The 27,952-nt window shown below is 39.1% G+C and overlaps 1 long non-coding RNA gene across 1 annotated transcript; it reads left to right on the forward strand.

Moving 5' to 3' along the window:
* Positions 1 to 15,479: 15,479 nt before the first annotated feature.
* LOC129009821 (uncharacterized) lies at positions 15,480 to 23,624 on the forward strand. Its single transcript, XR_008492855.1, has 3 exons — positions 15,480 to 15,536; positions 16,528 to 16,595; positions 23,272 to 23,624. It is a non-coding gene; the product is annotated as an uncharacterized LOC129009821 (long non-coding RNA).
* Positions 23,625 to 27,952: the final 4,328 nt, after the last annotated feature.

A 27,952-nucleotide genomic window follows, 5' to 3' on the forward strand; every position in this document is an offset into this window, starting at 1 on the left:
TCCTTCGACCCACTGCAAATTGAAGAATCTCTGAATCCACCTACAACCTGTAACCACCCCCCACTTCAAACTATCCCACCTTTTTGGACTGAATAAATGTATATCTTCCAGGTATTGGTTTATGTCTTTGCCTGTAACTCCTGCCTCCTTGAAATGTAAAAAATATACAGTACTCCAGGCAGGGCATGGTGGCTCACACCTGTAATCCCAGCACTTTAGGAGGCTGAGGTGGGAAGATCACCTGAGGTCAGGAGTTTGATGCCAGCCTGGCCAACACTTCTCTACTAAAAATACAAAATTAGCCAGGGGTGGTGGCATGCACCTATAACCTCAGCTACTCGGAAGGCTGAGGATGAGAATAGCTTCAACCCAGGAGGCAGTAGTTGCAGTGAGCCGAGATTGTGCCACTACACTCCAGCCTGGGTGATAGAGCAAGACTCCATTAAAAAAACAAAAACAAAAACAAAAAAACTGTGATGTGACTGCCTCCATTGAGACTGTGGTGCCTGGGGCCAAGGTCACTCATAACAGCTCAGAATAAACCTCTTTAAAATATTTTACAGAGTTTGTTTTTTCTTTAACATTTTCATTCTCAGAGGATCCCCAGGAACCTGTGTCAGTAATTCCCTGAAGGCTGTTCTGAAGTTTTATGGAATCACCCCTATTGGCTCCATAGGAGAATGCTACAAGGGCAACTACATGAAACAGAGATACAGAGTCTTCTCTCTACCCAGGGTGCAGCCCCACACCCATCAAAGCTCCCCTTGGGGAATGAAGCCAAGCAATTATGAACAACCTTCTTTGTGAGTTTAGATGAATGACATGAGTCAGTCTCTTTATGCCTGGCTAAAACCAGAGAGTCATTTACTTGTTTAGAGCAGTAGAAACAAAGGCAATTTTGAGCTACTGGAGTGTGAGATTTTGACTCCTTGTTAACACTGATCTCTTCCCAAGTTGCATCTCCATGCTCCTGTGAAGATGCTTAGATTGATCTCTGAGAGGAAGGCACAGCAGGTCCTTCATTTCACTTTCGCAGAGCAAATTGAGGGCACTGTTGTGAGTGGATGAGGTGGTAAGAGTGAGCTTGGCTCTCATTCCCATGGGCTATGTTTGCGTGTGACTATAGAGGCCGGATGTGTGCAGTCGCCCTTTCTGGAACGTAAACCTACCCAGGGGTGGTCAATTCTTCAAGTGCAATAAACTCACAGTGATCTGACACAGGGTTGTTAGAGTTCAAATTAAGAAAATGTATAAAGTAGAGAAACTTGGAAAACTGAATGTTTGAAACTAGCTAGATACGTGATGGTTTCATTGAATTTTCCTTTGCTCTTTTTTTTTGGAGAAATTTAGATCTTTGAATCAAAGCAGAAGAAGAGAAAATGGCTGTCATGGAGATGCAAAAATAAGACAGAAGTTCAAAATAAAGTGATGGGGAAAGGGTCAATTTCTGCAGCACAGTGGCCAGGATTATCACTGAGAGAAGGCAGTGAGGGTGAACGGGAAGGTCTCTCCCTTCGACCTCTCTATTACACAGACAGCATCCAGAGGGACAGTCAGTAAGAAAAGGTGAAAAGCTGAGAGAAACACGATTGGGCTAGGTACAATGATCTCTGCAACTGAAGGTTAGGAACATGATTTCACTGACACTCTTATGAGAACTAGAACAAGTGGATGAGGTACCACCATTTTGGAAAACTATGTAGCACTATTAACTAACGGCAAAGCAATATTATCTAACACCTGCAGTTAGTATCTATTCATTGGTACTACTCCCGGTTATCTGCCAAGGAAAATGGGTGCATATGCCCATCAAAACGCGTGCACAAAACATGTTTCTAGCAGCCATACTCATAACACCTAAACCTAGAAATAATCTAAATCACCACTTAAAGTGGAATGGATAAAAAATATTGTGGTGTATTTATATGGAATACCGTGCTGGAATTAAAAGTAAAAGGTAAAAAATGTGTCATCGATATACGCATAGCAACTTGGATGGATCACACAGAAATAATGTACAAAAGATGTCACCCAAGGGCCAAGATTTGTATTATTTCATTAATAAGAGATTTAAGAACAGATAACAATCAAAAACATGGCAATAGAGGTGAATGCTGAGAAGATAGAGTGCTGAGAATCTAAAAGGGCAATAAGGAGCCTTCTGGGGTGTTTGTGTGTGTGGGTGTGTATATATATGTATGTGTGTGTATATATGTATGTATATGTATATATTTGTATATATGCATGTGTGTCTATGTATTATATGTGTGTATGTGTACATATGTATGTGTGTGAATATATGCATGTGCATATGTGTATGCATGTGTATATATGCATGTATATATGTATGTGTATATGTATATATGTGTATATATGTATGTGCATATATGTGCACATGTGTATTTTGTGTATGTATGTGTGCATGTATATGTGTATATATGTATATATGCATATGTGTATTATGTATATGTACATTTATCTGTTTATACATAAGTATATATAAATATATACATAATATATACAAATATATTAAGAAATACACTTCAGATTCCACCATACATATATTATACATTTATACATTAATAACTTTGTTAAATAGTGAATTTTCTTTTGAATTAGAAAAATAAGCAATAATAAAAATACACTATAGCTAAGAATTATTGATCCTTTATGATGTCAGGCATTTTATATTTATTGCTCATTTTCTCTTAACAATAAACTTATAATGTACTGAATTTTAATCCTTATTGTATAATGAGGAGACCATGGCTCACAAAGGCTAGTAAAGAATTTGTCCAAGACTCATCCACAGCAGATGAAGTAGCAATGTCAACACTTGAACTAGCACTTCACAGCAGAGTCTGAGAAGGAAAGAGACTGAAGCAGAGAGAATACTAAGAAGGATATTATATAGAGGAAAACAGAAGAAAAGGAAAGTGGAAGGAGCATGTCAACTCTGCTCCCGTGTTTGCAAATCTCTTCCAAGGTTCTTAAAAATCCCATTCTAGGATGGCCAGCCATCCAGGTGTGGCATTGAAAGTTCTGCACCCTTGGAAATCCTCCTCAGGTTGTGAACAACCCTGAATTTTAGTAATGGGTATAAAAGACTTCAGAGGACAGTATAAGACTCATATGATAGCCCCCAAACGGGTGCTGAACAATGCTGTTTTGAGACTCAAAGGGTCCCAGCAGGGCTTATCTACCTCTGCCGTGGCTGTCTCTCTTCTTTCCCCAGACCACCTTGGATACTGGCAACCATCATCTGAGGTTCACACTAAGGGGTCATTCATTATTCCATTTCCCTCTCTCCCTGTGATGCAACTTAAGTGCACCGAAGTCATCAGCACTAATGGTTCTCTTTAACTTTGCCTGTGGATTAACTACTGTGCTTCTTATAGAAATAGAGCTCATTTATTTTTTTAACATTGTGACTATTGTGACCATGTTTTGTAAAAGTTCAGATCATAAAAATGAGAATGAGTATGATACTGACACCATCATGGCCCAGGCATAACTGAAAAAATAATGTTTTAAAAAGGTGCTATTTCAATGGCAGACACATAAAAATAGATAGGGAGGTAAGTCACCAAAACAAAGCATCCTGTACGTTATGCAGAAAAGGATTGGACATGGGCATTGTAGAAAAGAGGACGTGATCCCATATATGGAGACTGAATCTCCCAAGTCTTGGATGGGACAGGCAAGCACTTGTAAATCAATCACATTTTCTCATCTCCTCAAAAGACATCAATGCTCAATTGAAAATAGTGGCTACTGAATGAGCCTGGCAGATGTCACAAATGAACATACCTGGTTGTATGGTTCCCTTACCCTGTCTAAGAAACTGACTAATGTTCCATATCTCAATCCAATGGTTGAGACTAAAATGGCTTATGGGCAAACAAACAGGGGATTCTGATGACAGATGTTTAAGCCATCACCTATAGAGCCGATTCTGTCAGCTCTCACCAAGGGTCATGATTTCTAAGCTATGTCAAGAGATGTGGCCAATCCCAAAGACAAAAAAAGTGTTCCCCTTAGCTCTTAGGTACATTGCCTTGAAAAATGGAAGCTCAGATGTCTCTTTTGATTCCACAAAGATTTTTTTAAAACTGTGGAAGATATTAAATATAAGTATTACATGCATGCATACACACATGCATTATGTTCAGATGCAAACCAGAATTTCCTAATTTAACTACATATTTGCACAAGAGTGCAAATGTGAATCTTGGCAAATCCCATTCTATCTATAAACTCTCCCCCAAAATAAAAAGATTTTATGCTAAATATCCAGTATGTTCCATGCACACTGATATGTAGGGATGTGTTTTGCCTACCTATAATATGAGGTTTTCAAAATGAAAGTGTCAGTCTATTTTTCTGTTTCTTTAAAATGTGCTGAAGCACTTAAGGAACTTATTTTACTTTATAGAAACAGAAAGACACGGCCTTCTTAGATATTTACCTACAAGATGGCTATTAGGTTTGCTCTAGAAAAGATGTTAAAATTTTGGCGTTCCATGAAATAATATTTTCAAACTGTAGGAGAGAAAGTATGTTTTTCTCTAATGTGGAAATACATAGGGATGAGAACAGAAAGAACTAGCACATTTAAACAAATCTATATGTTGTTTCTCTAAAGGTGTTTGATGCGATTTAAGAAAGTCATAGAAGAAAATGAATTGATCCACCTGAAATATTTTCATTCTATGTGTAGCTTGCAATAAAATCTCATACAGTGAAATAAATGTCACCTATTTTTGGAAATAAGCGTGATTTGGAGCTACAAATTAAATAGGAGAGCAAAGCACAAAAGATCATCTGTAGTATACTACCATCATGTAAGAGGTGGATATAAGAAAATATGCATGAATGTAGTCATTTGTACAAAAGAACTACAGGAAGGAACAACTTGAAATAAGTGAGGTTGCCTGCAGGGTGACAGTAGAAACAGAACGTGATGAATGGAGGATGAGGATGAGATTGCAGGTATCAGGAGGAGTGGCATTCCTCTGAGTACACTGTTTTTTAATTGCTGCCTTGTGGAACCATGGTAATGTTTTACATACTTCCTAAATAAACAAATAAATAAAATCAACCAAATGCGTGTGGTGGGTGGGGGAGAGCAGAAAGAAAGGAATGCAAATAGTGCATAGTGACATCCATATTACAAATGAAAAACATCAACCTACTGAGAGTGAGAATGCAAAGAGCTAACCTAAGCAAGTCTGGAAAACAGCGTTTTGGCTGTACACTAAAAGGCTGAAGACTAAAAGAACTGTACACTGATGTTTTCATATAGTAGCACATTTGTTTCTCACAAAGGTGTTAAGTTAGCAATTCTGAAAACTACTTTCTATGAATTCTGAAACTACTTTATATGTATACTAGGATTGAACACACATGTAAATATGTGGTAGAGCCAGGTTTCTCAACAATGGAGGAAAACTACACATATGGAAGTGGAGAAGGCTAGAGTGAACCCAGGCATGTTAGATCAGAATGTGAAGTATTAGAGCAATTGCCCCTTGAACAACAAGGGTTTGACCTGTGTGGGTTCATTTATATGCAGAATTTTTTCAACCAAAGATAAAAACAATATTCATGGGATGTGAAACTGAGGTATATGGAGGGCTGACATTTCCTATATGTAGGTTTCATGGAGCCAATCGCAGGACTTGAATATGTGAAAATTTAGTATATGCAGGAGTCTTGGATCCAATTCCTCACCTACATCTAGAGGCAATTGTATTAACTCACACACATACACAAAAACACACACCCTTGTGCAGATGAATAGATACATAAATAAAGATGCATGTACACACAACTTAATACACAAGCATATATTCCCTAGCCCTGTCTTTTAAGAGGGCCTAAGCAATGGCACGTCAGTAACAATGAGACCTCCTATTTCCCAGATCTTGGTCTCTAATACCATATTCCAATAACGGAAATCATAGTTTCCTGGAAAAAAAAAGGTGATTATTGGGCTGAGACAGAAGAATTACTGGATAAGCCTAGAGCATCTTATGATGCCCCAAAATAAGAAAAAACTCAACTGTAATGGAGGCCTATTGAAAGGTCACAGAAACCAAATTGGAGGAGATCAAGATATTTGAAGCTGGAACAATTTGAATAACAAAGTGTGGTAGTATTGAATAACTCAAGAAGAAAATATGATATTGATGTTAATCAATAAATCAATAGTGGAGAAAATATAGCTTTTTAAGGAGTAGACTCACCATGAAAATGCAGAGAAAGTATGTGAAATGGGAAATCATCTTGAGACCAATTCTACAGTAATAAAATTATTGACTAATGTCAGTATACTTTCAACTTTTAAAGTCAAAAGTTTGAAGAGAAGCATAGTATTTGCCAAGGCTCAAAGTATCTGTCTACAAGACACTTACTCATTACAAAGAGAGGCCAGTAATTTCAAATGAAGACACTTGGCAGATACCACTTTAAGCAATACAACTTAACATCACTAATAAAACAAAATACTGGCTGGGCACGGTGGCTCATGCCTGTAATCCCAGCAATTTGGAAGGCCAAGGCGGGGGCGGATCACTTGAGTTCAGGAGTTCGAGACCAGCCTGGCCAACATGGTGAAACCTCGTCTCTATTAAAAATACAAAAATGAGCTGGGCATGGTGGTGGGTGCCTGTAATCCCAGCTACTTGGGAGGCTGAGGCAGGAGCATTGCCTGAACCCCGGAGGTGAAGGTTGCAGTGAGCTGGGATCACGCCACTGCACTCCAGCCTGGGCGACAGAGCAAGACTCCATCTAAAAAAAAAAAAAAAAAAAAAAAAAATCAATGCCGTGCACCACCTGGTATGATGCACTGAGAATGGCACAGCCTCTGTTATGTGGATTTATATTAAAATAAACAGGACATGAGAAAAATGCAAATTGAGGGCCATTCTTCAAAACAATTGACCAGTACTCTTCAATAGTGGAAGGTCATGAAAGATAAAATAGTGTGTGGAACTATCACAGATTGGATGAGACTAGGGCAATATCATAAACTAAGTCCAAAATGGATCCTGAACCAGAAAAAAAAGCTGGTGTGGGAGGGAAAGTAGACTTGTGAAATTTTGATAAAGTTTGCTGATATAATAGTATTACATCAGTGTAAATTTCCTGATCCTAAGCATCAAATATGGTTATGCAAGTAACATCAGGAGAAATTGGATGAAGAATATTTTGGAACTGTCTTTACTAATTTTTAAGCTGTTCTGGGAGTCTGAAATTATTTAAAAAGTGATTTATGCTATTTGGTACGAGCTATTCCAAAGATTCAATGCTCTTTAAAGTTGATGTATCTCTGGGTCCGGAATGATTCAGTGGCTGGGTTTCAGTTACATTTTACCTGAATTTGCAAGAGCTATAGGATTTTTAACACAGAATACGAAATGGGGTATGAATTTATGTTTTTGTTGCTATGGTGATTTATATTGTTGCTATTTTAATAACCTCATCAAATGCAGGCGTTCCATGGCAATATGGCACCTCTACATAATTTAACACCAAATCATGCATAACAAAGTGTGGCACCACTTGCAAGATAAAATGAGGAAATTAAAAGCAAATAGAAGTATATTACCCAAGTCCAAAACCTATAAATAATTGAACACTAAGTGTGAACACTCTATAAAGGAAATTTTATTGATAGGAATTGATTTGTATAATAAATAGTGCAAAACTTTTATTACTAATAAAGGAAATACCTTTGAACATCCACTTTTCAAAATCTCTAGCTCTCTACTAGAAAGAAAGTAAACACATTTTGGTTAATCTTCAGGACATGTGGCAGGGAGAGGTTTTACATAGAGTTTAGTGATGAATTTTTAATCATTGACTACTGGGGTATTAGCTTTTGTTAAGAATATTGTCATATAAATATTATCATTTACTGCAGACTGAATCTGTATCCCAAAAATTTCCAACCAGTTAAATCAGATTGTTGATGTGCATTCCTGTAATTTTCTTATTTTACTTATTTTTTACTTAGTTCAAATATCTATTATTAAGAAAACTGCATCAACATTTTTCTCTGTTGTTTCATGCGGAAGTGGTTTTGCTTTTGTTAACGGGGAATTTCTACTGCTATTGATGCTTTTCTGGGTTGGGGGAGCTGCACTGATGTAACCAAGGACGCTTGTTTCCCCTGGAGGCTCATTTGAGGGGGAAATGTGGCCTGGAATGAATTTCAGAATTAGAACAGAAACCAGTTCTTTATCATTCCATGGACAAGTGCTTTTCCAAATTGCACATCACAAGCCACACTCATATATCAGGCTCTCAGTCAGCTCCTCAATGCAAGTATTTCCTATGAGAAGAGAGTCGTCAAGGGCAACAAACTTTCCATATGCAGACATTTCAAGGTAGGATTTTCTAATTGCCCTGTGGTACTGTGAGAATTGTCACTGTTGGCATGCAAATTAAAGTAGGAGTGAATTCCAATATTAATTCAACAAGCCATTGTGAAATGGTTACTACATACAAGGCTGTAAACTTGATGATTTTGGATAAGCTCTTAATCTCTCTCTACCTCATTTTTCTTACATATGAAATGATAATAGTAATACCCACCTTAATATAAATTAACTGCTTATAACAGTTCCTGGCAATGGAACTTCATGCATGGTGGGTTGCCATGCAGCAATAGAACATTAACGCAATTATTAACTATTATTGTCATGATGATGATGATGATGATGATTGTATACTCCCCTCCCTTTTCTATGTGGATGAAATTTGTTACCATATTTAACAAAAGGGAGATTATCTGGGTGGTCTAATCTGATTGCAGGAGCCCTTTAAAAGCAGAGAGTTTAGCTGAGAGCAGAAGAGGAAGTCAGTGACTCCAAGCCCATGGGGGATTTGACGTGCCATTGTTGTTCTGAAGACCAAGAGGGGCCAAGGGATGTGAGCAGCCTTTAGAAATTGAAAGTGGTCCCCGGCCGATGGCCAAGAAACAGACAGGGACCTCGGTCCTACGTTTTCAAGGACAGGATTTTAACCAAGAGCCTGAATGTGACTGCAAGCATATTCATCCCCAGTGCCTCCAGAACAGAGCCCAAGTAACTGACCAGCATTTTGCTTTTGGCCTTATGATTCCCTGAGACAGATCCAGTGGAGCCCCCTTTAGACTTGTAACCTACAGCACTGTGTGATCATAAATAAGTGTTGTTTAAACTACTGAATTTGTGGGAATTTGCTAGGTATCAATTGGAAAAATCATATAGTAATGATGCTATATGACACTTTAGGAGGGATTGAAATGATAGTTTATCATTGCTAACACATATTGAACATGTACATCTGCCAGACACTGTGATAAGTGCTTTGCTTGAATTGTTTTATTTAATCTCTCCACAATGGCGTAGGGTGGGTTCTCTTACTAATACCATTTGAGGTAAGTGAGGCAAACAGATAGGTTGGGTCACATGAGGAAGGTGATGTAACTAGCAGGAAGCTGAGCAGGAATGTGAATTCAACAGTGCCTGGTCCGGGGCACACATTCTCAATCGCTGGGCAATATGGACCCGTCTTTGTCTTTACTGGAATTTGAAGTCCGTGAGGCCAAACATGACAATCATTATGTGGGGCATACAGGCAAAGTGAGGCAAGAATTCAGAGAGGTCTTGGGCTTTTCATGAGGCACTAATAGGAAGATGCTGTTATTTTTGGAAAATGTTTATAAAGCAGTATATTTCAAACTGCTTTTTTTTTTTTTTTTTGAGACGGATTTTCGCTCTTGTTGCCCAGACTACAGTGCAGTGTTGTGATCTCAGCTCACCACAATCTCCACCTCCTGGGTTCAAGCAATTCTTCTGCCTCAGCCTCCTGGGTAGCTGGGATTACAGGCATGCCCCAAGACACCCAGATAATTTTGTATTTTTAGTAGACACTGGGTTTCTCCACGTTGGCCAGGTTGGTCGCAAACTCCTGACCTCAGGTGATCCGCCCGCCTTGGCCTCCCAAAGTGCTGGGATTACAGGCATGAGCCACTGCGCCTAGCTCAAATTGCATTTTAAAGACTGCAAGCAAAAATTGCTTTATTTGGGAGTTTCCATTTTGATGACAAAGCAAAAATCTCAGTGTATCCCCTACCTTCTGGTTCAACACCATCTGACTGAGTCCAGCCCATTTTAGCTTGGAGCATTGAGTGTGTTTTTATAACTGTTATCAAGAAGTATTTTTATATGCTTCACACTAATTAAAAGATGATAAAGTTTGATATGAGACATTAAATGACATGTTTGTGCTGGGTAATATTCCAATGGCCTCTTGGCACATAATATGGTTAATATTTCATTGTGTTCAATTAGAGAAAGGGTGTAAGAGTTGAGTCACTAAAGCATGCACAGGGCTCTGGACTAGCTGAACTAAATATAGCAAACAAGCAGCATAATGGCCTCGACCACAATCATATTGCAAGCAGTGGACAAGTTTCAGAAAAAGCAATACTGTTATCACGTTTAAATTGAACTGAAATTGCTGTGCAGTTTTGTTTTGCATTTAATGTTTAAATAGATCTTAGTTGTATACTTCTGTAAGGGCAATAAACATAAGATATCTACTCCCAATGTTATGGATATAAAGATTAGGTAATATAATAATAATTTCAAGGCACAATTAGGGTCTGTACAATTTTTTATTTTTATAAATTCATGGGGTACATGTGCAATGTTGTTACATGCATAGATTTCATAGTGGTCAAGTCAGGGGATTAAGGCATCCATCACTCAAATAACACACATTGTACCCACTGAGCAAGTTCTCATTATCTTCCCTCCTCCCACCCCCTCATCCTTTCTAGTTTCCATTGTCCATCATTCTTTACGTCCAACTGTGCACATTTTTTAGCACCCATTTATGAGTGAGAAGCTGCAATATTTGACATTCTGTTTCTGGCTTGTTTCAGCTAAGATAATGACCTCTAGTTCCATCCATCTTGCTGTAAAAGACATAATTTAATAACATTCCATTGTGTGTATATACTGCATTTTCTTTACCCATTTTCCCCTGGATGGACACTTAGGTGGATTCTGTATCTTTGTCATTGTGAATAGTTGTGCAACAAACATATGTGTGCAGGTATCTTTTTGATATAATGATGTATAATTTGATATAATGATTTATTTTCCTTTGGGTAGATATCTAGTAGCGGGATTGCTGGATGGAATGGTAGTTCTATTTTTAGTTCTTTGAAAAATCTTCATACTGTTTTTTGTGGAGTTTGTACTAATTTACACTCTGACTAACAGTGTACAAGGATTCCCTTTTGTCTGCATCTTCATCAATATCTGTTATTTTCTGTCTTTTTAATAATCATCATCAGGGAAATGCAAATGAAAACAAAAAATGAGATATCATCTTATTACCTTTGTCAAAATGGCTACAAGAATTTTTTTAAGGGGAGTACTGATGCATTTAAAAGAAGGTTGAAGTAAACGGCTTTAGACACAGGTCAATGAAATCAGGTGCTTCTGAGCAGGGCCAGGACTGTGCCCATTTCTCATCTTGTCTCCTTCACTAGAAATACGCTTTCATCCTGCTTGATCAGGGGCCTGGGCTTGCCACAGATAAAACTGAAGTGATGTTAGGTTAGCAGCCAGTTGAATGTAGGGCCCTCCAGGATAGACTACAGAGTGCGAGGCAGGAGAGGGGAACGGAAGTGGGTAGAATAGGGAGCTTAGAATAAGGTGGCCTGATGAGTCACACCTGCAACCGACAAGTATATTCACAGCAGTTCCCAAGACTTCCTGCAAGCTAAAATCACCCAGAAAGATTAAAGCAATCCCATAACCAAAGTTGTATCAGTCACGGTTCTCTAGAGGGAAAGAAATGGTAAGATAGATGTACATATGAAAAAAAGTTTATTAAGGAAAACTGACTCACACAATCGCAAGGTGAAATCCCACCACAGGCCATCTGTAAGCTGAGGAGCAAGGAAGCCAGTAGTGGATCAGTCTGAGTCCCAAACCTCAAAAGTAGAGAAGCTGACAGTGCAGCCTTCAGTCTGTGGCTGAAGGCCCCAGAGCCCTGGCAAACCACTAATGTAAGTCCAAGAGCCCAAAAGCCAAAGAACTTGGAGTCTGATGTTTGAGGGCAGGGAGCATCCAGCACAGGAGAAAGATGAAGGCCGGAAGATTCAGCAAGTCAAGTCCTTCCAGCTTCTTCTGCCTGCTGTATTCTAGCTGCACTGGCAGCTGATTGAATAGTGCCCACCCAGATTGAGGGTGGGTCTGTCTCTCCTAGTCCACTGACTCAAATGTTAATCTCCTTTGGCAACACCCTCACAGATAAACCCAGGAACAATACTTCATATCCTTCAATCCAATCAAGTTGACATTCAATATTAACCGTCACAAGTCTACCCTTGTCAACTTGAATCCATATATATCTCCAAATAAAGATGATAAGGTCATAATTATGCCTAAAATAATACAGCTATCCTTCGTACAACCAGAGGCGCACTAATCCTTAGCCTAAATGCTATTACATAAAGTTAACAACACTTAAATGCTGATATGGAGTCAACAAATCTTATGTCACAAGATAAAGGAAAAAGAGTGGAAATAAAATGAAGATATTTTCTTAGTGCAAGTGTATACATGCACAGACATATTCTTAACAAAATAAGGAGGACATTCTCAGTCCTCCTTGTCTTACAGTTTTTGTTTCTGCAACTGGCCACATGGTCACCACTAGATAACTAGTTTCTTCTGTTACCGATTCTGTATTCCCTTTGCCTTCAGCAAGAACCTCAGCATATTGTAGTTTTTTTACCTGGTAGCGTGACCCAGACCTTCATTCCTGAAGGATCTGGGGCCATGTGTAGTCCTGCTTGGATTGGATTGTAGTTTCCCATTGACCTTAATGACAGGGCATGGTGATACTAAGAGACTCCCTAAGCCTCAAGTCTTCTCTTACGCAAGGCGATGCAGTTCCAGGTTGTTTGAATGAGCGCCAGGCAGCATTTCCAGCTGCGTGGAAGGATTTCACCTGCCTAGGGCTAGAGCTGGAAATGAAATATTATTGTTTTCTTTTCTCATGGAGCCTTTGGTCTGTACAGAACAGGTGAGACCTGCTTCATGGCCAGGCTCTGCCCCCGGGGAGCAGTGGGCAAGTCAGTACAGAAAAGATGTGATTCTAGCAGCTTCTCCTTGTCTAAGCAAGAAGGCAGAGAACTAAGCCCAGTGCAGAATTTGGGGTAGTTCTGGGGCCCTGGGTTGCTTTCTGTGGCCTGCCTGAGAGGCAGGTACTGTGTTTCATATTTTCTTAAACCACATGTATAAAAGAAAGACAATGATTCTATCAATCAGGGTTTCTTAAAGATGCAACAGACACTTGGTATAATTTGTAAAATACTGAATACATTACAGTCAATTCTTATTATTTGAGATTGTGCGTTCAATCAAGTCACCATAATGAATTAGCACATGTTGAACCACTGCTTCCAGGAGAGATACAGGGTTAGATTTCTTGGAGCCACTGGTCCCAACATTTCATCAATCAATACATATACCTGTTTTATGCATATTCCTATTTTAAAGACACAGATATTATGTTAATAACATTATACATTATGTAATATAAATCATTGACTCTTGTAGAATGAACGCATGGCCAACAGCTCTGTAACTTATGCCTTGAAGAAGCTTATCTAACATACACATCTCTATAGACCATATCACAACGTTCTTGAGCCTGAGAACACTAAATAGCACTTGAGCAGTATGCTTGGGGGTCATTTATAACAGTAAAATCATCAACATAAAGCATAAAAATGAAAAAAAAGTGGCATTTGATAGACCACAAAAAGACACTTATGTACAGCATGAAAGCTTAAACAAGAAGGCTGAGTTTTGCCTTATTCAAAGATAGTGATTTTGGGGTTACAAATAAATTTTAGCATGTAGGCAAATTTGCAAATGCAGAATCCATAAATAATGAGGATCAGTTGGTAGGCCAATTATAGGGAAACCCAAAATGCAGTATCCTGAGGACAGCAGCAGTAAGGAACATAGTTGTCATCCCTAGTTCTAAAGGGACAAGGACTCAGGGAAGTTTCTGGAACCAGGAGAAGAGGACCATAAAGAGAGTGCTGTGTAGACAGGGCCACCTGGTGGGAGCTGGCCAGGATTCAGTCAGGAGATATAGTCAGCTTGTGACTAATCCCCCAATGAAATATAAATGTTATTATGAATCCCATTCTATGTGTGAGTACTCCAAGACACAGAGAGATTGAATAAATTATCCAAGGTCTCACACTGAGCCAGGAAGTTACAGAATAAACATAAAAACCCAAGCAATCAGGCTCTGAAAAAACCCTCTTAATAACTCCGTTGATAGAATTGTGTGGTCTCTGGGAAAACAAGAAACGGTGAGTGGAGATACATGCACAAGACCCCTTTAAGTGACCCATGGCAGCCACAGGAAGATGTTTGTTAGGTTTTGAAGGGAAGGTGGGGGTTAAAGAAAGACACACAGAGAGAGTTGGCGGCTCTACAGCAAATGCAGGTTCTATGTCCAGCATAAGACTGGCAGAGGTGGAGGACCAGCTTAATGCCCACTGCTGCTTACAGTCTGGGGCAATGTAGGCCTGAATGAGAGGGCTCTCGGAGAGGAAGGGGCACGTTCTGTTGCCTGGAAAAATATTGATAACAAATTCCCATGATGAGGCGGTTTGGCCCCTGTTCTGACGGAATGTGATGTTCCTTGCCCTTTTTCCCCCAGAATGTGATAAAGTCAGGCAGTTGGGCAGGCTGTCATAGCGTGAACCCCTGTGGAATGTCTCACTTTGACCAAGGTCTGTGAAATGGTGGGGGGGGCGGGTGGCGGGGGGCTTTGAAAATGGTGCAGCTTAAACTAGAAGTGTTTCCCTGTTGGTTTGGGAGCAATGCATTGACATCCCCACTAAAATTTATTGAGTATTTTGAATTGTTAATATCTAAGAAGGCAGAAAAAAGCAAAACCAGTAACATATGTTTTTCTGTTCTCATCATAGGGGCTTTCATTTATGCATGGACACATTCATTATTGAATCCCACTTCTGTGCCATGTACTTTACCAGGTGCTCAGTAAACACATTAATAAAGCAGCATGGTTTATCCCTTCAGACCACGTGCACTGAGAGGACATTTCTATTTTCCAACAGGAGCACGGTTCACCACAGCACTCGTTCATCATGGGCCGATTCCATGCCCTGACATTGTAGGATATTGCGAAGCCTCCATCTGGGTCACAACGACCCTCGGTACCTGTTAATTTATGCACCTTCATCATGAACCCAGAGTATTAAACAACAAATGAGGCTTCCTGCAGTCACTAAGGATCACGATTCTAAATAAATCTGGGAAGCCCAGTAATAGAGGTCCCCCCCTCCCCCGGGCAGAGTCCTTGATATCTGAAAAAAGGCTTCACATCATCTGGCATTAAACTATGGGGCTGCTTGAAGGCAGAATTCATCTTATTCTGATGTAGGATGACCAAAACATCTGGAGAAACAAATTGGGGTGAGCCCTCTCCAAGCGTGTTAATGAAATACTAGTTGTCAGCATAAGACAGACGACAAGGCAAGGTTAGCAAGGCCTAGGGCTTAATTGATTTGTCTTCCAGGAAATTAAGGGAGTGAGCACAGGGACTCACACCCAGGTATCAGGTGGAACAGTCATTAAAAGCCTATTAGAGGAACAGATCCAGTCAAAAGACCTAAAACAGGCAAAGAGAGAGGATATTTCTCCACCACAAGCTCTATCTCAATCTACGTATTCACACAAACATCCTTTTTGTTTTACTGTGCCTGAAATAATTAATATACTAGGACAACTTGAAGTGCAAAAATTCCTGTGCCTGAAGCCAGAGGCTACTGTACAGATGAGGGAAAGGCAAGTTCTCAAACTCTAGATTCTAGAACCTAGAAGACTGAAAGGGATTTCTTCTCTAGGCACAAGGTTTATTCCAGGTGAGATGTTAGAATCCATATGATTGCTGAGTGTGGTGGCTCATACCTGTAATCCCAGCACTTTGGGAGGCCAAGGCAGGAGGATTGCTTGAGCCCAGGAGTTCAAGACCAGCCTGAGCAACATGGCAAGACCCTGTCTCTACAAAAAATAAATATATTAAAAAATAGCCTGGCAGGGTGGTGCATGCCTGTGGTTCCATCTACTCAGGAGGCTGAAGCAGGAGGATTATTTGAGCCCAAGAGGTAATGGTTGCAGTGAGCCGTAATCACACCATTGCACTCAGCCTGGGCAATAGGGCAAGATCCTGTTTCAAAAAAAAAAAATTAGAATGTGTTTTATAATGTCTCAATATCTGGAAATGTGTGGCAGAGATAGAAACATACATATATCAGTGAGATCTTTATTTCTCAGATTCACCCACAGCTAAACTGCGGGTCATGTGACTCACTCTGGGAAAGCAAGTGACACCTATCACTTCTGGAACGAGGTATTTAAAAGCTGGTGTCTTTTTTATCTCTCTCTCTTTTCCCTTGCTACAAAGACCCAGAAGCCACTTGCTCCACGTCTGCAGTTACAAGGCAGAACAAAGTTGCCAGAAGCAAGCTACAGGTACTACTATGAATTTAGTGTGTATTGGTAGTTGGTGATAAACATCCTGACTAATCCAAAATATGTCTTTCCAATTCTTTCTCAAAAGCCCAAACCAGTAATATGGAAATGGCTGTTTTTCCAGGCAACACAATCCAGAAATAGAGTTCCTCTCTTTCAGCCCGAGGCTACTGTATAGGAGGCAGAAATGTTTGTTACTAGATGCTAAAATAGTAACGATACATCCACGGTGGCACCATTCCCAAATCTGATGGAAGGTCGGAGCTCTCTGGGCTTGTAGTGATGAATTATGTTCACATGAACTAAGCAGATTCAATAAATCATAAGAAGATTCTATTGACTATACTGTGAATAGAGCTTGAGCCAGAAGCCTGACATTCTATACAACTTAAACTAAGAATAATAGTTCCTTCTCTGGTCATTTACCTGATAGGTAGAATAAAATATCAGAGCTGAAGGAGCTTTCAAAAATGATCCTAATGAATCCTCTTGGTTTAGTCCAAAGATTTATTATGTTCCATGGGCTGTGATGGACACGGAGATAAAGGATACGTGACACCCAACACCTTTCCGCAAGCTTATAGTTTACATAAAAAATATTCAGAAACTAAAAATTGACAGATGCATACATTAGGTTTATATAAAGGGTACTATGCAGACTTAGAAGAGGGGTACCTAGCTCAGCTTGGAGTTCAGATAAAGCTTCCAGAAAGAATGAGAATCAAGTTAGATTATGAAGAATGTCAGGCAGAAAATATAGAGATTTTCCAGAAAGAGGAAATCTGTGAGCAAAGGAATAAAACTATGAAACAGCGTGGCATAGAAACCTCAAATGCATGCATGGCCCTTTCTGTGTTTCACAGGTTGATCTCAATTCTTTCTACATCATATTTAGTTGGATATTGCTCAAGTGTAAAATGGAGAAATGGCGGTGTACAAAGTTGGATAATATAGACCAGAAGGGAAATCTACTTAGTGAAGGTAGGTTATTAGTAAATGTTTTATTTGTTTGAAGGGCTTTAGAGGCATTAGTATGTGGTAATATAAGAAACCTAGTATAATTTTAAATAGGTTGTATTAAATTAGTAGGTTTAGGGGAAGAAATCTTAGTAAGAAGTTGTATTAAAATACAGGCAAGAAAATAAAGAAGCAATACTGGGGAAACTACATCCTTCTAAGGACAAAAATTACGGGATCCAGGTATGTTAGTTGAGTCTAACCTGGTGGGTGAAGATATCTCAGGAGGAGTAGTTATGTCTACATCAGCCTTACCTAAAAGATTCCCTCTTCATGATAATGATATTATACATCAACACCAACGCACAGGAAATAAATGAAAGTGAGTGGTGCCATGATACCTGGTGTTGCAGGTTCCACTTTGGAAGAGGATCTGAATTAAAGTTTGGGAAGGGTTTTCACAAAAGATAGAGAGTGAATTCCTACGAGAAAGAGCCTGGGTAGTCAAGGCATGAGATGCACTGAGCCTGGGAGCCTGGGAACTTTTGGACCTTGCCTTCAGAAATCACACGGGGATCCAGAGGTGTTAACCAAGTACGGGGAAGTCTAGGAGGCTGAATCGTGAACTCTCACAGACAGAGTCCTGATGGAAGAATTTACCTAAAACTCTTAGATGACTTAGCAATAGCTCTCCAGTGACAGGCACCCCAAACCAGACATGAGTGTGATGTCATCGGGCTCCACACATTAATTTGAAAGTGAGGAAGGCTCAATTGTTCCCTGGGGAAAGTAAGATTTTAATCTGATTTTGTATTTTCCTCATGCTTCCTTTTTATCCCTCTGACCTTGTTTTTTCTTATCACTGAAATGAGATATATTCACTTTGCACAAGTAGCAATGTTGTATGTAAGAACATCTCTGATCATCTACAGATGGCCTGATTCTCGAATTGCAGGCTTTACTTTTTGAATAAAATGTCATGCATTTCAAATCTTGGAACATTTTCAATAAAAAGAAAATCATTTTGAGAAATACTTTGTGCATATGGTTAAATATTAAATCTGTGTTAAGATGGGATTTTAGGTGTTTTCAAATATGGTGTAGAATAGCAATCCTTCAATAATATCTTAAATATATAAAGAATCTTAGAAATAAAAAAGAAATGAACAAAACAAAACAAAATTTAAAATGTGAGTAGATATTTCTTCTTTACCAAAGAAGAAATAGAACTGAAAAATAAACCTCAACATTTCCAATAACAAAACACATTAAAGGTACATTTATACTCATAATATTTTAAATTAAACATATAATTTTATGCACAGAACATTAATAATCCAAGCTTGAAAAATACATTGGATATTAGTACAAACTGCTGGGGTGCATTAGTCTTTTCTCATGTCACTAATAAAGACATACAGAAGACTGGGTAATGTACAAATGAAAGAGGTTTAATTGACTCACAGTTCCACATAGCTAGGGAAGTTTCACAATCATGGTGGAGGCAAAGGAGGAGCAAAGGCATGTCTTACACGGCAGCAGGCAAGAGAATCTGTGCAGGGGAACTGCCATTTATGAAACCATCAGATCTCATGAGACTTACTCACTATTACAGGAACAGCATGGGAAAAACCCACCCTCATGAATCAATTACCTTGCACTGGGTCCCTCCCATGACACATGGGGATTATGAGAGCTACAATTCAAGATGAGATTTGGGTGGGGACACAACCAAACCATAATACGGGGAAATTGTATATTAGTCAAACTTTTCCTAAGGCACTTTTGCAATATGTTTCAAAAACTTGAACAATATATAACCTTTAATCTAGCTGTCTTATATTTGTGATATTAACCCTAAGATTTTATTCATATATTTCGGTTCTTTTTACATTGCTTAATATAAAAATTGGGAACAAACTAAATGTCTAAAATTCATGAATGAGTCAAATTTGAGTTAAATCCATATAAGGTTGCAAACTGGAAGTTAGGAGGACAGTATAGCCTAGAGGTATTTTTTCTGTGGCCAACTCAGTGATTTTTTTTTAAAAGTTCATTAACTTGCCAATATTTATAAATAGGCTTTTAAAATAAATCCTGGAATGTTGGTTTGCCTCAAAACACCAGAACATCCATAAACACTGCATCTTAACATGACAGAAATTGGCCACGGTAAAATAGGAACTGCTTTCCTTAGACTGTGTAAGCATTTTCCTGTTTATCCCAGTACCCATCACTTTATTGATCTATACTTAATCATTACTTCAATCATTTCTATCACCTGTCTGGATATTGAAGTATTTAAGTTCATGGTTCCTGGTGTATATAAAACATAGCTCATTTATATAATGTAATATTAGCCAACACTAAAAAGAAGGTACTGCTGAAAAATACTAATAGAAAAAGATATGCATGATATTAAAAAGCAAACATTATCAACTATTGTTTACAACATAATTATTTTCTTGACTCCAAAATGCAAAGAGTAAAAGACTAGAAGATTTGAATCCAAATCGTAACAGAGGCTGTCTCTGACTGTTAGAACAGCTGGCAGTTTTTGTTTTCTTCCTTCTCCTTATCTGTGATTTCCAAATGTTCCACAATGTGAACCTTTGCCTTCATCTCCTTTTTCTCCCCATCTCCTGCCTCTGTGCACTCACCCTAGGGCCTTGGCTGCTCCCTGGAGTGCTCTGCTACAGGTCTCTGTCTTGACCAGTCTTGGCTCCAGTGACATCCTATGTCTGACTCCATGGAAGCCAATAGTAAGAGCAAAGCCTTGTTGGCAGTGTCCAGTTCTGCTCCTCCATCTTGGAGCTCAGCTCTCTGAGTCTCCATTACTTAATGTTAGCTTGAGCATTGTGAAACCTTAATAATAGGCTGTAAGACTCAGAGATTTGAAATGTGTGACAAGATTATCTGTTGGGAAATAATTGTAATAGGACATGGGAGAGAAAGTGAGACTCAGAGAGAGAGAAAAATATATTGCTCTTACCATCTTCATTGTATCCATGACTGGCATACAATTTTGATTGATAAAAATCTTTCTGCAGGGAATTTCTCCCTGGCCCGCTGAGAGGAGAAAGCACATCTGTCCTAGGTGTGTAAATAATTGCATCCTTTGCTTCTCTACAGAGTCAGCAATGTGGCATTTCATTTCTAATTATGGGCACTGAGGTCAGTCCTCCCTGGGTTTCTAAAACACCACCTCAGTGGGCTCCCAATGCTGGGATTAAAGCTCTGAAAAACAAATTAATTCTCACATTTCCCCTTCTTGTTTGGGCTTATATTCTGATGACCTTAAAAAATAGAGGATGCTTTTACTAATCCTAATCTACATATGACTGTGAAAATGCACAGTTACCTTAGAGCAGTGAGGGAAAAAAGGAAAAGATTAGTGAGGGAAAAAAGGGAAAAAAGGAAAAAAAGAGCAGTGAGGGAAAAAAGGGAAAAAAGGAAAAGGGAAAAAAGGAAAAGGAAAAAATGAAGAAATGTTCCTCCTTTGCAGGGAAAACTTTTTAAAATACCTCAGTGTCATGTTTTTTAACCATAAGCAAAGATACTATTTTAATTAAAACCACCCCCATTTCTCCTTCCTCAAAAGTACTTCTACGAGAAGCAACGGCCTCTTTTCCGCTCTAGCCTGCTGGAAGTGAACTCACGATTCTGCAAAGGTCTTTTCTCTACCTTGGTTTTTTCAGCAGACATCCCTGTTGCTATGTGTCTGAAGAGATGCCACAGCTGCTGATATGCTAATTCCTGCTTACTTCCAAATAGGCCTGGGTTTGTTTTGTACTTCATCAGCTGTCAACAAAGACATTTGAGAAATAACTCCAGGTCTTTACAAAGAGAACACAGTAGTGTCTTACTGTGGGCTTTTGAAGCGTCAGCCCAGAGAAGAGCTCTGCAGAGAGCAGATGTTGCACCCAGCCCTTGGGACTCCATTCCTTGGCTCAACGAAGATGGGATACTTTTGCGATTAGAAAAAGACAAAAGAGGCAAAGGATTAATACATGTATGCTCTTTAGCCTAGGAGGCAAAAAATCGTCCTTGGATGATTTTTATCCCATTGTTCTCACTTATGGAAAATAAGAGATACTAAACCCACACACACAGACAGACACTCAAAAATGCATGGCTTCTTTTGAAATATTGGAATATGGGCAATACTGAGTTCACATTTCTCACAGGCACATCTACGGGAGCTGAGTAACAGGCAGCATTTCGGCGGCATGAATGTTCAAGTTCACCAGTGTCCCCCGCTTAGAGGTCCATGTTGTTGCACCGTGTATTTTCACTCATGTGTGTTATCTACTGAGTGATTGCAGACATTTGTGGTGTTGATTTTTTTTTTTTTTTGAAAGGATATCCCGCTGTCACCCAAGTTGGAGTGCAGTGGTGCGATCACAGCTCACTGTAGCCTCGACCTCCCAGGCTCAAGCTGATCCCCCTCAGCCTCCTGAGTAGCTGGGACCACAGGTGCATGCCACCTCACCTGGATAATATTTTAATGATTTTAGTAGAGACAGGGTCTCCCTATGTTACTCAGGCTGATCTTGAGCTCCTGGACTCGAGCAATCCTCCTCCCTGGCCTCTGCAGACATTCGAATGTGTGACCCTGATAAATTTTCGAACATCTTTTGTTAATTTAATTAGAATAGAAAGTTAAGAAATTTGCAAGGCACAATTACTCTGGAACTAAAGACACCAAGCCGATACTCTATCCCTGATGATTGCCAGAAACTACCTTCTTAGTAATCATACCACAATGCTGTTTGCTCTTTTACTCTTTCTCTCATGAGTGTGCAGTGGAGTTTCTCAGAGGCTACAAGATACTGCAACAGAATGAACACACACACAGCTGTTTCCTATCAAACTGGACAAAGAAGAGATTAGCAAACATGCAAAATACTTCCATTCTCCTCCCTCACTTTTTTGGAATAAGTTATTTCTATAAAAATATGCTGTTTATATTACCATGTAATGGATTTAGTATTTTTAAAAACAGGCATCAAAGGCATTTCTGTTTTAATTTCGAATATAATAAATATTGATGGATAGGACCCTCAATAAATAAAAGTCCTTTAGAGGTATTAATAATATTTAACAGTATAAAGGGGTCCTGGGGCTAAAATAATTGACAATTACTGATTTAGGGCCATATGAGAAGTGTAACTACTTTCTTTCAGTGCCTTTCTCTGAACTTAAGATTTTCTGAACATTCTAAGCTATTTGCAATTTGCACATGTGCTAATAGTTTCTTATTTATTACACAAGCATTTTATTTTTTATTTTTATTTTAAGTTCAGGGTACAAATGCAAGTTTGTTCCATAGGTAAACTTGTGTCATGGGCGTTTGTTGTATAGATTATTTTATTGCCCAGGTATTAAGCCTAGTACCCATTAGTTATTTTTCCTGATCCCCTCCCTCTGCCAACCCTTCACCCTCTGAAAGACACAAACATTTTAATAAGCAGGTTCTTATTGAAACAAATATGTATGTATGCATGTATGTGCATATATGTATATACGTATATATGCATATGTATATGTGTACACACACACACCTTTCTTTGCAATTCTGCAAACCTAGTTCTGGGTTCATAAAGCCTGTTACTTTCTCTTTATGTTGCTCTGATTCAGTTCATCCTCCTCCCTGAAATTACAGGTGTTAGAGATGGAAAGTAATGAATACAGTTCACCATAGTCTTTCATTCTACAGATGGGGAAACTGAGGCCTGGAGTAACCAGTCATATTGCTTCCATGCTGGGAACTCTCCAATGACATCTCACACAATACAGAGTCAACCTCAAGTCCCCCACCATAGACCACAAGGCCTTGCAAGTTCTAACCTTGCCCAATCTCCCTTATACACCCTCAGTCCAAGTGCCTCTGTGATGATGGATTGAGTCCTTCTTGGCTTCCTCCAAAGGGGCAGAACTGCTCTGGAAGATTCCTCATGGCATTGGCAATGATCTTATTCTGTGCTGCTTAAAGAGGTAAAATTGACTTTGCTTTTGTTACATAATTAATGGTTAAGAATAAAATTCTGAACATTTTCAAGGAAACTTTTAATCCTAAAGCAGGTTTTGTATGCCTAAGCTTTGGTATATTTTCCCACTCAACACTCAGAAATAAGCAGGGAACTTTCTAAAATAGATAACTGTGTTATTCTTTTTCCCCCAGGACTTCTATTTTATCTATAAATGCATTTGTCTTTTAGTTTAGTTTATTTAGGTAGAATTAAAGTAGTTTTAACTTAGTTTTCCCAATGAAATTAGATTTTAGATACATGAGAAAAAGATTAGTAAATCAAAGACCATTTAATTTCTATTGATTGAGGTGGTTACTATTGTCATCTACCCTCTCAGCCAACTTTGTCTTTATTTAATGAGTGCTGAATGAAATCACTCAAGTGTACAGGAAAGTCTTTTGACACTCATATCTTGTCTAATGAAACAATGCATTTGATCTTGGGTTCACACAAAGGCCTGGTTTGCATCTTAAATCCTGATTTACTGTACTCAGTGAAGAAGAACACATTCATTCACCCTCTGGGGCTTTTCTCTGCCCATTGTTTCTTGAGTTTATATTTTCCTGCCCATTAAGCAGAAAAGGCTGCAGCAGCTGCCCATCCTCTAAAGCACTGGACGTGTTTTCTCTGCCAGTCCCTGGATCGTGATAGATGATCACGCTCTAGCCCTGCTCACCTGTGCATCCAGACCCTGCAGCTTCTCATTGCAGGATATCTCATTCTATCATGCACACAGTTCAGGCCCCTTCTCCTGGGCTTCCCCAGCCCCATCACTGAGAGCCTGGCAAAAACAAACAAACAAACAACAAAAAAAACCCCAAAAACAAACAAAATAAAAAGTAACAAAACATACAGGCACAATGATATTTGTGATATTTGTGAGAGCATCATTAACATAGAAAACTAGGGAAAGAAACTATGCAAATGCAGTTGGGACTACCAGTATTTTCTCAAGGATTCTAGAACGCCCAGGGTCCCAGGAACAATCCCTTACTCAAAAGAGAGGAAGTCTGCTGCAAGACGGATGGGCCATAGGAGTTTTTGTTTGAAACCCTGTTTTTCATTTTTTTGGGTACACACCTAGGAGTGGAATTGCTGGGCCATATGATAACTCTATGTTTAACTTATTGAGGAACCAACAAACTCTTTCTATAGAGGCTGCACCATGTTACATTCTTACTAGCAATGAATAAGCGCTCCAGTTTCTCCATATCATCACCATCACTTGCCATTTTCCTTCTTTCTTTCCCTTTCTTTTTTTTTTCTTTTTTCTTCCTTTCTTTCTTTCCTTCTTTCTTTTACTTTTCAATTTTTCATCACCATCCTAGTATGTGTGAAGTGATATCTCAATATGGTTTTGATTTGCATTTCCCTAATGAGTGATGTCATGGAGAATCTTTTCATGTATTTGTTGGTCATTTGTGTATCTTCTTTGGAGAAACGTATATTTATCTTGTCAATTTAAAAACTGGCATTTGTCTTTTCTGAGTTGGAATTTTAAAATATATTCTAGATAGGCCGGGCGCAGTGGCTTACACCTGTAATCCCAGCACTTTGGGAGGCCGAGGCAGGCAGATCATGAGATCAGGAGATCGAGACCATCCTGGCTAACACGGTGAAACCCCGTCTGTACTAAGAAATACAAAAAATTAGCTGGGCGTGGTGGTGGGCACCTGTAGTCCCAGCTACTTGGGAGGCTGAGGCAGGAGAATGGTGTGAACCCAGGAGGCAGAGCTTGCAGTGAGTGGAGATTGTGCCACTGCACTCCAGCCTGGGCAACAGAGCGAGACTCCATCTCAAAAAAAAAAAAAAATATATATATATATATATATATATATTCTAGATAATAGACTCATCATATGGAATATCCAGAAGAAGCAAATCCACAGGGATGAAAACAGATGTGTCATTGCTAAGGACTAGGGAGGAAAGGAATAGGAAGTGATGGCTTAATGGGTAGCAGGTTTTTCTTTGGGTGACACAAATTTCTAGAAACTACATACTAGTGATGATTGCACAACATTATGAATGCACTTGATGCCATTGCAGCATACACTTTAAAATGCTTAAATTTGGCCAGGCACGGTGGCTCGCGCCTGTAATCCCAACACTTTGGGAGGCCGAGGTGAGAGGATTGTTTGAGCCCAGGAGTTCAAGACCAGTGTGGGCAAGGTGGTGAAACCCCATCTCTGCAAAAAAAATACAAAAATTAGCCGGGTGTGGTGGTGCATGCCTGTAGTCCCAGTTACTCAGGAAGTTGAGGTGGGAGAACCGCTTGCTTGAGCCTGGGAAGTTGAAGCTGCATTGAGCCCAGATTGCGCCACTTAACTCCAGCCTGAGTGATAGCATGAGACCCAGGCTCATACATAATAATAAAATAAAATAAAGTGCTTAAAATGGTACATTTTGTTATGTGTATTTTATCAAAATTAAAAACAACAATGTGAAGAAGAGATTAATGGGGCGCTCTTTGCCTGGTGAATTTTACTGTTGGAGAACCCTGAAGGGGAAATTGTCTCTTGGGACTGCTGGGCATACCTCACTGAAGCCATATGCAGTGGTGGGAGTCGATTTGAAAACAGCTACTCTAGAGATCAAACAGCAAAGAAAATAGAATGCTGGGGGGTTTCTCCATGGCACAAGAGTGGGCAGGACATGTACAAAAAAGTCCAACAGGATTCAATGTGATCGGGAGAGGATTCACTGACAAACAACAAACAAACAGAAAAAAAAATGCAAAGGAAGACAAACATAACAAACAACCTGTGGACAGTGGGGCTCTGATGCACTGTCTCCCCCAGACATGCAGGAATCAGGCAGAAATGAAGTTCCCTGCTCAAGATGCCCTTTCTGTCTTCAACACCATGCAGTCTCAATAGCAGAGGTAGCATCCTTACAGGGGCAAAATTTGCTGGTGGGGTTGGTAGGGAGCACAAAATAATACAAGCCTAGATGCAGTATGCAGACAGATATGCAACACATCTGCAGCATAAACATTTCATGGAGGGAGGGAAATGATTAGGAAATAGTCTTAAAAGTCTACTCAGGGTAAAAGAGGTCAATAATGAAAAACAAAGTTGAAACACTGCCTTACACAACAGCCACACACAAACACACACACAGTCGTAAAACAGAATAACAGCAAAAACATCTAGTTATAATAAAACAACTCAATAGACAGATCATGCATGAAAACCCTGAAAAAGCAAGTCAGCAATAATAAAAGAAAATGTGAAAATTAAACATTTGAGAAATAAATCAACAGCATTAATAACAAAAAGAATCAACATAAAATTACAAATTTTTTTTCACTGATCAAACTGAAAAATATTTTAAAAGGTTGCGTTTTCATTGCTGGCAGAAAATGTTGAAGTATGCACCTAACAGGATTACTAGGAGGTCAGAAAATTACTGTAGGCTTTATGGAGGGTGATTTGACAATTGCCTTGGAAGTGAACATACCAATTACCTCAATACTTTCTCTCCTATGTATTTATCTCAAGCAAATAAACTAAAAAATTAGAGGCTTCTCTGAGATAGAAATTTCTATCTCAGAAAAAGTTCAAGCAGAAATAAGTGGCTGACTAGTGAGAATTTCAGTGAAACTTTCTCATAAAAATAATGGTAGGATGAAATACAGCATCACATCTGAAATGTTATGAATTAACTGTATGCTGTGGAAACAGAACTTCATTAGAAATATGAAGATGTTATAGGTCCTAATTATAGTAGCAATAATAAAATTAATGGCTCATATTTATTAAGCTCTCAATGTGTGCCAAGCACTGTTTTAAACATATTTGCATGTTAACTCATTAATACTATAAAATGCCCCCGTAATGTGTGTGTTACAATTCTCATTCGCCATGAGCAAAATAAGGCACAGAGTTTCCAAGCACCCTGCTGCAAGGCAAACAGTGCATAAGTCACAGAACCAAGGTCTTAACCAGGCCACTGTGTCCACAGTCTTATCTCCTACTTACATTGCCTTTCATGAACTGGCTTTGCTTGAAGTCAGTACCTGAATGTTGTTTCTCTTTAACTCCGCTCTAGTAACTCACCAGATCTGTATGCCCTTCCCAAGTTACAAAACACTTGCAGCCACAGTTATGTTATTTCATTTTCTCAACAAGCCTTTGGAAAGGGTGAGATAGAAATATTACCCATTTGTGTGGAAACTAAAGCTCAGAGGGGTTTGTTTTGTCTTAGAGACTTCACAATGAAGTATGGGAGACATTCCTGCTATAACCTTCAATGGCTCCCAACTGAATACAGGCTGCCAAGCTCAACTTGGACCTACCTGAGATGCCCTTTGATGACAGATGCATGTTATTGCACCTGCAATATTTCTCATCAGAAAGATGATAT

Source organism: Pongo pygmaeus, chromosome 10 (genome assembly GCF_028885625.2).
Source record: "Pongo pygmaeus isolate AG05252 chromosome 10, NHGRI_mPonPyg2-v2.0_pri, whole genome shotgun sequence".
Taxonomy (NCBI): Eukaryota; Metazoa; Chordata; class Mammalia; order Primates; family Hominidae; genus Pongo; species Pongo pygmaeus.